Here is a 12109-nt window from a genome sequence, read left to right as displayed (position 1 = left end):
ATTTAAAATTATATACAGTTACTTCAATCAAAGAGAACATTTTGGCCCAAACCCCAAAAGGTATAAAAATAAAAGAAAATTAAGAAATTAAACCATGCATTTGTTTGAGGGTTTTTTCAGTTAAATAGATGAAAATCATCATGCTCTTATTTCAAATAATTTTCATTACCTGAGGAAAGAAGACACTGCCAGCTCATACAAATGTTTTGATTGCTTGATTATTGTCATACAGGTATCTGGGGGAAAGGGATAAGCAGGCAAAGAGAATGAGTTTTCCTAATGGCAATGTCCATATTTTGATGTAGATTTTTTGCCTGCTTGGAATTAGAATAGACATCAGGAAAAGATTTTGTTCAACGATCTGTACTAACTGCACTCTTTTTTTTTTTTATGAAATGACCCTCCTGACATTTTACTTTATTTCAATAATCATCTTGGGAGAATGGAAATCCAGGGGGAAATTTTAACAGTAGAACACATATTGAAGAATGATCACAAAGTAGTCATTAGCTGTGTTGACATTATTGCAGGATGTTTACTTGCTATCATCAAAATGATCAACATCAACAAAACCACTTTTATTTTAAAAGCCTGAACTTTTCCTGACAGCACACTGAGCAGAGTGACTGTTTCAGAACTGTAAGTTGGAGAACTATCCAAAAAAGAAACATGTACCTGTGTATCATTTCAGTTATTCCATATACCAGTGAAATGATTCAGACCTATTCTTAGATTTTGCCTTTTTTTGATGTATAGAGAAAATAATTTGACTTCCCAGAAACACAGTCAGAATTATAGACTTTGTTATATAAAAAAAATTGTAAATAATCTGCATGGATCTCTGTGAGAGCCCTTCAACAAAGCAAAAGGACTACCTGGCAACTATGGAAATGACCTGGATCTAGCCTAGGACCTGCACAAGGAGAGAGACGAGAACTGAGGAGTGAAATGGGCTAAGATCTGCTCCAGATGTTCAATTCAAAATGTCTCAACCACTCTTACTCAGCAAAACAGGCTATAAAAAAAGAGGAGCTGTGGTACTGGGTTTTGGGAGTTTCATTGACACAAACTCTCCTTCATTGACTAGCAAAATGCTTGATGCAGGACTGTTGATTTTCTGTTCACTACTACTCAATTATTTTTTCCTCTATCCTCTCACTTTCTCTTTCCTACAATCCTTAAGCAGAAGAATGCTTACCATAATTTTTTTGCCAGGCTGCACAGCTTCAAGATCAGAATAATCAGACTTTGTGACGATGCAAGCCTGAACATATACAGTAATTGAAATATCAATTTTATCAGTTATTCCTTCTATGGTTCTAGTTACTACAGAATCTTAGCTTATTAAGCTATTCTTACCATAGAATCTGCTGACTTGGAAGGGACCCATCAGCATCATCTAGCTCAGCTCCTGCCTGTTTCACAGTTTTACACTGGGTGGCAATTAAGCAAATGAGAGATGCTCTCTAGTGTTCTTCCTCCCCTTCCTGATAAAGAAAGGAGAGAGAATAAGGGAGAGAGACTGATGGGTTGGAAACTGAACTATGCAGCTTTAATGAAATAAAAATTATATTAAAAAAATAAATATATGCAAATATACAGAAAAAAATTACACCATATTCCTCCCCCCCTCCCCCCCAGTAACTCTCACATCACCACTGATGCTGCAGGGCAGCCCTGGGACAGTCGAGGCTGGAATCCTGGGGTCAGCAGCAGTCAGGAGCTGGAGCCAGGAATACACAGATTCAGGCTGGTATGGATCAGGACAGCAGGCAGAGGAATGGATGGAATCCTCCCAGGATGCTGAAGCAAACAGGGACAGGTGAAGAAGGGAGAAGGGGAAGGGTAAAAAAAAAGGACTTAAATCTTGTGATCCCTCAGATTTATATGGAGTATGACACATAGGAGATGGAATACTTCGTTTGGTCACTTTTGTTCATTTATTTTATCACTCCTCCATAAGGGAGGGTCACAGGTGTGACCTCTTTACTCCTTTTCTCTTTCCAGAGCACAAGATGTTCCTCAGAACTGAGCAGTGGCTTTGGCTCTGCAGACGTTCTCCATACGTAATGATAAACAGAGTGCTATCAGTCCTAGAATCAGGCACTGACTGAGAAATTTTTTGTTTATTTCAATAGAGGATTTTCAGAAAGAAAATTAGCTCTATGCTGATCCTGTGTAGGGCACCCCCAGGATCACACTATGTGCCCGAGAGCATCATTTAAACGTTTCTTAAACTTAGGCAGGCTTGGTGCTGTGACCACTTCCCTGAGGAGTCTGTTCCAGTGCTCAGCTGCCCTCTGGGTGAAAAACCTTTTCCTGATATCTAACCTAAACCTCCTCTGATTCTGTTCCTACCATTTCCCCAGGTGTAGTCTGTGGCCACAGGAGTTAAGAAATCAGTACCAGTCCCTTCTTTTCCCCTCTTGAGGAAGCCATTGACTGCAATGCTCTTTGACTCCTCTTCTCCAATCTGAACAATCCATGTGATCTCCTCATATGTCATCCCTTCCAGACCCTTCACCATCCTTGTTGCTCTTCTCTTGACAAGCTGGTGATGCTATGCTTGGTGTACCTCAGGACACAGTTGGCCCTCCTGTGTGCCAGGGCCTGAAACTGAAACATATTCAGTTTGCCATCAACCAGGGCCTCGAGGTGCCTCTCTCTCATGCTGCTCTCCAGCCACTCATTCCCCTGCCTGTATTTGCCACCAAGGTTGCCCCATTCTTGGTGCAGAATTCAGCACTTGTCCTGTGTTTGTCCACTGCATGTGGTTGCTGACTGCCTACTTCTCTGACCTCTCAAGGTCTCTCTGCAAGGATTGCCTTCCCTCAAGGAGTCAGCTGCTCATCCTAGTTTTGTGTCATCCACAAACTTCCTTCAAATCCCTTCCAGTCCTGCATCCAAGTCAATGATGAAGATATTGAAGAGGACTGGGCCAAGGATGGAGTCCTGCAAGCCTCCACTAATGACTGGATTATGTTCAGATGCAGACCATGGATGTTGTTTCCCCTTAATTTGATCAAGGGGTGTACAACAGTTGAGCATTTCCTCAGACCATAATATTTAAGTCACTCTCCCTAGGAGGACCATGTCTGACACCAAGGTTGAATCCTGATGCACTGAGGCTCCTCTCTGAGAAGAAATTTAGATAGCAAGGGAGTCCAATCCATGTCTTCTTGGGTGCCCTATCCAGGTTGTGACAACCTCAGCTGAAGATAAGTCTGCTTTCAAGTAATGTTTTTTACAAGTTAGAATTAAATTCCAATTTAATGGTATTTTAAGATAACACAAAAAAACCCCAACACTATACAGCAGAAAATTTGAAGTTAATTAGAATGCAAGTGCCAGCTAAACAACAACGTAGTAAATGAACCACACGAGAAAATGTAAATCTGAAATACTACCGTTATTATTAAAGAGTGTGAATTTTTTTATATTTTATGTTATTATTCATTATTTTATTCTTTTTTGATACTTTTTATTCTTTATTTTTTATTCTTTTTTTATTCTTTTATCATGTATGTAAGACATTTAGAAGATCTTTAGACCTCTAGGTGTTTAGAGCATACTATGAGGCCCACTATGTAGGCTTTGGTATTTTTATTGCTTGGCCTTTGTTCCATTACTGGATATTCAAAAGAGACTAATATAACCTTAAAAGAATCACCTTCAAGGTTGACAGGTAGAAACATTAACTTTTCTGGAAAACAACTACTGAACTACTGTTATCTATTTTTTTTATTTTTTTTTTTTTAATATCCTCCAAGTATTACATGCTGATGCGGAAAAAAAAAAAGAAACATTTATCATTCTCAGAAGAACATTCTGTTTGATGGAGGATGAATATCTTGGCAGAGCACCTGGAACTCAGCTCTGGAGCAAGAAGGAAAGTTTCTTGTTTTTATTGTTAGGCAAGTGAGGCCTCTTAACCACAACAAATGATGCGTAAAATAAAATTACTTCAGCACAAAGAGAAATGGCAATGATGTTCCTAAAGCAAATCAAATCTCTCTGTAATGTCCTCATGTAGTCCAGTGACTGCTCTTGGAAGGTTGTTCCTGCAGGATAGGAAGGTGAACTCTGGGGAAGGATTCATATCATCTCAGTTGCTCCATACCACAGATCCCTAAACCCACTGAGACAGACTCTGGTTCTTTCCCACAGCCGCAGTGCAAAATGTTTGCCTTACGTATGTTATTTGGGGCAGAGCTTCAATGTGGAAATCCACTACTATATCTCCTCTTGTCCATTTTATGATGGATATTTACAGATGCAATAGTTTGTAATTTTGTACCATGTTCTCAGACACAGCTGATGTTCTACTCTAATTTCTACCACTCCCTAAACCTTCTAAAAGGTTTAGGGTCCCTAAACATTTTAAACACAGGTCCATCACTCAGCCTCCTTTTGTTCACCAGAAAAGTTGGTATGTGGTGGTGCCTGAAGGTTGAGGCCAGGTAAACAAAAATTCATGTTGGTCCATTGCAAGTATTTGGCAAACAGGAGAGATGATTGAGGAACTTCTGCACCTCAGAAATTACTAAATATGGACAAGATATGTTACATTTAATATATTAACTGGGATGCTCATAATGCTAAGTGTAGCACAAAAAGGAGCTATGAACTAAGCAGTTTGGTTGCATATGTCTTTTTATGCACAGCTGGCACAGGATCCACACCATAACTGCGTGCTAAAATGCAAGACCCCACTCCAATTTTCTGGTGACTGTGCAAGACTAATTGAATTACTCTGTGTTACTGTCTGATATGTTTGGCTGTGCCTGTTTCAGACTTGAGACTCTCTGGCATCCTGAAAAAATACCACTGTGGTAATCATCTCCTTTGACAGCCCTCCATGAGCTATGAATATGAGGTAACTTTCAGCATTTTAGAGCTAGATCTCTTCTCATATACATACCATGCACACATGGACAAAGAACAGAAAGTCCAACATTTTACTCTTATCTCAGTGAATGCTAGATTGTCCTCATTCCTTTCATATAACTCAAATGCAGTTGACTACAGTTACAAAGGAACCATGAGAATTGCTATGGAGTGAGGAAAACTTGTTCTTAAAGACAAAAATAAAATATTTAGGGGTTGATAGACTTTCCTAAATCTGTTTACAGACAGTAAATATGATTTTCTAAAGAAAAAATATGGGGATGGAGGAAATTGCTCTGTGAATGTAGGATGGAGAAAGGAAGTGGAGGCTAGAGCTTCTACACCAGTGTGACTGAAACTTTTAAGCCATCCTGCTATCTTTCTTGGTACAAACCTTTCCAGGCAGCCTCTAAATGTCAGTCTACTGATACACCAGGCTCAACTCTGCAAACATTTCTCACCTACAAAAGGACATGGATAAGTCAACAGTCTGGTAAATACATGATTTTTATGTGCACTTTGTTTCAGAAATATGAGCAGCAAGGATTCAATGAGGACAAAAGGAAAGATTTCAGATGCCTTGAGTTTATAAGAGAGGGGAATAGATTAGGGAAAGCTGGTTGTAGAAGTGTGTCTGAGAAAACAGCAAGTTCTCAAATTTGATTTCTATTAAGACAGAAGGAGTTGGGACCATCTCTTATTCCTTTAAATATTTCAGCAAGGCAACTACCCAAAGCAGAAACCCATTTGTAGATTAAGGACAGGAGTCTGCTGTCCTGTACAACTGTTTAAAATCCAGTTTACTTTGTCTTTAATTTCATTACAGATATTTGGACTGGGTTTCAAGCTATTTCTCAACATTAGGAAGATGAACAATGAGTTTAAATAACTCCTTTATTTCTTTTGGAAATCCTAAAGGTTTGATCCAAACACATAGTTAACATTACTCTGGTCCTGCCAGGGTGAGGTGGGGAGAGAGAATCATATTTAAAACATAATTTTATGGCAGTATTTTATATTTTATCAAGAAGGAAATTAAGAAGAGCCAGTCAGTAGCAAGAAAGAAAAATAATTTATTTGCATATGTGTATTTGTAATTGTGCATTTCTGGTCAGAAATGCTTTTCCTGATCTGCTTTCCTCCAACAGCAGTTGCCAAAAGGAAAAACTGTAAGTTCTTTTACAATTTCATAAGCTCCTGGAATCATAGAAAGTCAGGGGTTGGAAAGGACCTCAGAAGGTCATCGGGTCCAACCCCCCTGCCAGAGTTGGGTGCCCCTACAGGAGGTCACACAGGAGCACATCAAGGTGGGATTTGAATGTCTCGAGGGAAGGAGACTCCACAACCTCCCTGGGCAGCCTGTGCCAGTTCCCTGTCGTCCCCGCAGGGAAAAAGTTCTTCCTGGTATTTATACAGAACTGTCTGTGTTCCAGTTTAAAACTGTTTCCTCTTGTTGTCTTGTCAGTCACCCCTGAGAAAAGCTTGACTCCATCCTCCTGGCACTCAGCCCTTACATATTTATAAACAATTATGAGGTCATCTCTCATTCCCCTATTATCCAAGCTGAAGAGACCCAGCTCCCTAAGTTGTTTCTCATAAAAGAGGTGTGCCATTCCCTTAGTTATCTTGGTTGCTCTACACTGGACTCTCAAGCAGTTCCCTGTCCTTCTGGAACTGAGGGGCACAATATTCTAGATGTGGCCTCACAAGGGTAAAGCAGAGTGAGGGGAGAACTTACCTCAACCTACAAGCCACCCCCCTTCTATAGCACCCCAGGATGCCATTGGCTTTCTTGGCCACAAGAGCACATTGTTGGCCCATGGTCATTCTTCCATCCACCAGCACCCCCAGGGCCCTTTCCCCTTCACTGCTCTTCAACAGCTCAGTCCCTAACCTGTACCAGTATCTGGGGCTGTTCTCTACATTTGCCCTTGCTGTAATTGATTGAATTTCTCCCTGCCCAGTTTTCCAGCCTGTCCAGGTCCCTCTGAATGGCAGCACAGCCTTATGGGTTGTCAGCAGCTCCTCCCAGATTTGTGTCATCAACAAACTTGCTCACAGTGCACTCTATTCCATCACCCAGGTCATCAATAAATATTTTGAATACTACTGGTCCCAGTACTGACCCTTGAAGGACTTCATTAGAAATAGACTTCTAACTAGACTCCACCCCATTGAGTACAGCTTCTGTCCTTCAACCAGCTCCTGATCTACCTCACTACCCAATCATCCAAGCCACACTTCTTCAGTTTAGCTCCAAGGATGCTGTGGGAGATAGTGTCAAGTGGCTTCCTGAAATCAAGATAGACTATGTGTACTGCTCTGCCATCATCCATCCACCTGGTTATATCCTCACAGAAGGCTATCAGGTTGGTCAGACATGACTTCCCCTTAGTAAAACCATGTTGACTGCTCCTAATAAGCCTCTTGTCCTTGATGTCCCTGGAGATACCACCAAGAATGAGTTGCTCCATCACCTTTCCAGTGATGGAGGTGAGGCTGACTTGTCTGTAGTTACCCAGTCTTGAAGACTGGAGTGAGATTTGCTTTCCTCCAGTCCTCAGGCACCTCCTGTTCCCAACCACTTCCCAAAGATGATGGAGAGAAGCCTAGGAATGACATCCACCTCTCTCCTGTGAGTGCATCCCATATTTAATTTACTTGAAAGATGCTTTGGTTGTACATGCAATAAGAAGAAAATGAAGTCTTACAAATCTACATACAGATCACATTCTTTGTCGTTAATTTTGCTTTTAGTCTACTATTAAAAACCAGTGCTTGACTTGATGCAAGCTGAATTCTTACTGTTTAGCAATATGAGGAACAGTGAGTTAGCACATCAATTAAAAAAAAGTTGCAGTCTTGGTTTTGCAACAATAACCAAAAACTAGTACCAAACCCCTAAATGTTCGGAATGACATTTTCAGTATTTGAAACACCCTCTCAAGCTCCTTGCTCTTGCAAGCGGACCTGATGCCATAGTTGAGAAATAACCAGCACTATTATCTGAATTTTCCATAACATCTTTACCTTAAGGCATTTTCTACCTCAAGGGGCTATTTGTGTAAGGGAAAGCATTCAGAAGAAGCAGAGAATATTCTGTTTTGTGTGACTCTCACAATTACTACCTCTTGGGTAGTCTTGGTCTGATACCAAAGCTATTTGTCACCCTGCCACTACACTGAGAATGTACTCTTTTTAGTGAAATTTTGATCTTCATGTCATCACTCAGGCAGTACTGTACCGATGAAATGCAGAAGTGTGAGAATAAATACAACTATACACAGTATATATAGACCCATACCCTATTATTTCAAGTGTAGAGGCAGATATTCTCTTACGTTATACAAGTCAATTAATATAAGCAGAATTTATTTCAGTGCACATTTAATAGCTGCTTTTACACATACTGGCTAATATAATACTTGCATGCACAGGTTATGCAGTACTACATTATTCACACAGAATATTTCTAGGGATTACATGACTTTATATTCCCATATAGAATGCAGAACTAGGTAAATGAGGTATTAAGACTTTAATCAAAAATAGGCACCTTGCTTGATGGTATTCAATTCAAAACATAAACTGCAAAGCTTCATAAACGAGGTATTTTATCAAGAATGATCACTTCTAGAGTAATTATGCTAAATACTGCAATTATCTTTATAGCTTTCTAAATCTTTTAATTTATTTCTAATTCTACTTTAAGTAAGTAATTTTTTTTTTTTTCTTTTTTTGCTGAGCTTAGTAATAGTTTATATATTGTGGACAATGAAACTACATAGACTTCCAAACAAGCTTAGCATGGAAGAAGTCTCAGCAGCCACAATTAGCTGCTTCCACAGTACTTAACAATATTACAGTTTTCATCATCAACTATGGCAGAGAATGCTGCTGTTAGACAAGTGAACAGGAGTTAGTAAATTCTTGCAATGTACAAGAGAGTGTTCCGATGACAAAGATAAGGATGGTCGGGGGTGAAAAACAAGCCATGTTCTTAAATCCATGAATTAATTTGGGGTCAAAATAGACACTTACATGTGATTAATCATGTTACTCCATTTGCTAACTTAAAAGAAGCTAAGTGGCCTATGACTTCAGTAGTTCCACTGGCTTTTAGTCTAATGGCTATCTTACCTTATCTGGGTAATGTAAGAAGTGGGTATATGACTGGAAGAAGACAAAGCATGTCTAGTATAATCAAGGCTATCAGAATCTTCCACTGGGGATACTACAAATGGGAAAATGTATTGGGTTGGGTTTTCACAGCAAGGTTTTGTAGAGGGAGGGCTATGATGTGGCTTCTGTGAGAAGATACCAGAAACATAGCTGTTGATTTTGTTTTGTTCTCAAATGAGGGCAGTTTTGTGGTTGTGGTAAGATTATGTTAGGAAGACACCAGCAAACTGTGATTTGCCAAGGAATTTCCTGTGGTAACATCTTCCAAGCTAGATGTCAACTTTGTAACAAAAGCTATTGCTCCATTTAGAGGAAAGAATATTCAAAGAATCAGACTTTCTTCTTCTGTTTCTCTATTAAAGAGGTATGCTTGGTCTTCACATCTAAGGACTAGTAGAATCAAGGAGATGCAGAAATACCAACTGAAAAATAGAGAGACAAATGACAAGGTATATGCACTTAGAAAGCAGAAGAATCTGTGATAGTCAACAAGGACTTGTCAAGAATAAAATTTGTCAAGAATACAACTTGCCAAGCTGTTCTTATGCTCATCTCTATATCCATGACAGGTATACAGACCTTGCAAATTGGAATGAAACAGCAACTGCCATTTCATTTGGCTTCAGTAATGTTTTTGACTGCCTCAGGCAATATTTTACAAGATATCCAGGGAAATATAATCTATTGAAATAGCCACATTTGAGGTATAAACCTTATCATAGAACTATATTTTCTAAGTAATCATCCATTGTTTGCTGTCATACTAGAAAGATATTTCATATGAGACCTATTTAGGTCAAGATACAGACTGGTATTTTATTGATTATTGGGTTAAGTATTCTAACCAAATGAAGCATTCATGTTGCACTTACAAATGTTACCAAATCAGCAGCACTTTGGAAGATAAGGTTAGGATTCAAAGTGATCTTCATAAGCTGGAAAGTCACCTAGTAACAGAATGGAACTCAAAAGTGTGGAGGTGTATTCAGCAGAAATAAGAAGCTATCCATAGACTGGGTGAGAATTAACTGGTGGAATGTTTTCAAAACCTTTTCCTTCTGGAAGAAAACAAAACAAACCAACCAACCAAACAAGCCTGAAAACATGTAAGAAAAGGTTAAGAAAAGAGAAAGAGAAGAAGGAAAACATGTAAGGAAAGGTTAAAAAGAGAATGAGAAGAAGGAAAAACAAAAAGGGCTGCTTAATCTTGGCAAGTGAAGATAAAGCAACAATATAATGAAGACCCAAAAATACTGATTAAAAAAAGCAAAGCAAAAGTATACAGGATTATTAACGTGCAAGATTTACATTGAATCCCAGAAAAATTAAAAATAATCATAAAATGTGCTGGATGAACACTGTTCTAAGAGGACAGTGAATTTCCAAAATAGGATGCTTTTATTACAGGCCAGAAAACTTTTCTTGGAAGTGATTTGAGTACAGTCACTGTTATATAATATAAAACAATGGATCTCCAAACCTGCTCAGACACTTCCTGTTTCAGTAACTTCATGATTTCATGGAATAATAAAATCTAAACCAAGAAGCTAAATTCTTGCCTTCTTAATCCTTAATGCCATTGGATATGTTGCCAGTCCTGTCATTCATAGCTTAAAAAGAGAATGTATTTACTTAATTATTCAACCTCAAAATCTGTAAAGGTAATTCTACACATTTGCACATGGGAGACAAAAAGGCTGTTCAGATAGTAACCCCTTTTTAAAACCATTTAGTCTTTGAATTACTGGCAATTTTTTTCACTCTTATTATAAACGTTCGCTGTTCTTTGCATAAACTCAGGGGATAAAAACAGCAAATCTGCCAGGTAATTGGAAAGGAAATAAGGGAACTAGCTGAATGTTTTGAAATAGTGTAATGGTTCAAAGTTACAGGATCAGAGGTGCATAAAATTCTTCATTTGATGCCAGGTGCCATTTCTAAACACCATGTGGTTTTTTGTTCAATTTTGGTTTTGGTTTTATTTGGCGTGGTGTCAATGCAAGACTGAAATCTTAAGAGTAAGACCTCTTACTTAATGTATACATATAACTACATATATATGAGGTACAAAAATATATTCAGATTGAGATTTTTATACAGGGCATTAAAAAAATAAAAAATAAAAATTTTGAACAGAGTTGATTCTGTGAGGAGCTGAAAATCCACTGGAAGTATTTGAAACATAACTTTTCAAACTACATTTAGATCCTTGCAAGTGTAATTCTGTGAGAAAGACTATTTATTTTTTTATGATCCTGAGAAGTGTTGAGATATTTAATGCCCTAGTTATTTCTGTTGCATCCTCTTTTCTTTTAAATAGCCTTAGAAATGCATTATCACTGTCTATATAGTCCAGCTGCTGACACAGACATGAAATCTCTTTGAACACTCCATTCTTAATCTCAGAAGTCTTACATCCAAGGAGTAATTCCTTCTCTTCATTTATCAAGAACTTGACTCTTACTTGTAACTACTTGTAAATACTTTTATGTATTTGTAACTTTATAGGTTTCTATTAGATGAGCTGTTGAAAAGTATCTGGATGTTAACTTTGAAAGACAATAACAATAAAGATGTTAAAAATGAAGCATAAATGGTGAGTAAAAAGGAATATATGAGAAAAAAAAAAAAAGGAAAAATGCTGCAAAGATGAAGGAAGACAGAGCTCAGATGGGTTTGTGTAGGCAGCATGTACTATATGTGCTGCTGGGAGAAAAATTTTAAAAATCTCCAAGACAGGAATTACCACACATCCATTTAATTATAGGTAAACTCTTTTGTGCCTATAAAATCCTCATGAGCTTCATAACATTGTTAAACATTGAGATGAATTATAATAATGAAAAGAAAATATAGGCTAATGACAGTATGAAATAAGTCTAGTTATTTAAAACAGAGGTTACATGCAATTGTGCAGATTTATATAAAATTTATTTGTTTTTTTCACAGTACAAGTGGGACATGCAACCTGAGGACTCAGAGTGGTACCATTCTCTTGTCAGAGATAGCAGGGATTTTTCTTTTGACTTCAGTGAGGTCG

The sequence above is a fragment of the Calypte anna genome, chromosome Z, assembly GCF_003957555.1.
Source record: "Calypte anna isolate BGI_N300 chromosome Z, bCalAnn1_v1.p, whole genome shotgun sequence".
Lineage (NCBI taxonomy): Eukaryota > Metazoa > Chordata > Aves > Apodiformes > Trochilidae > Calypte > Calypte anna.
This window is presented reverse-complemented; position numbering follows the sequence as displayed.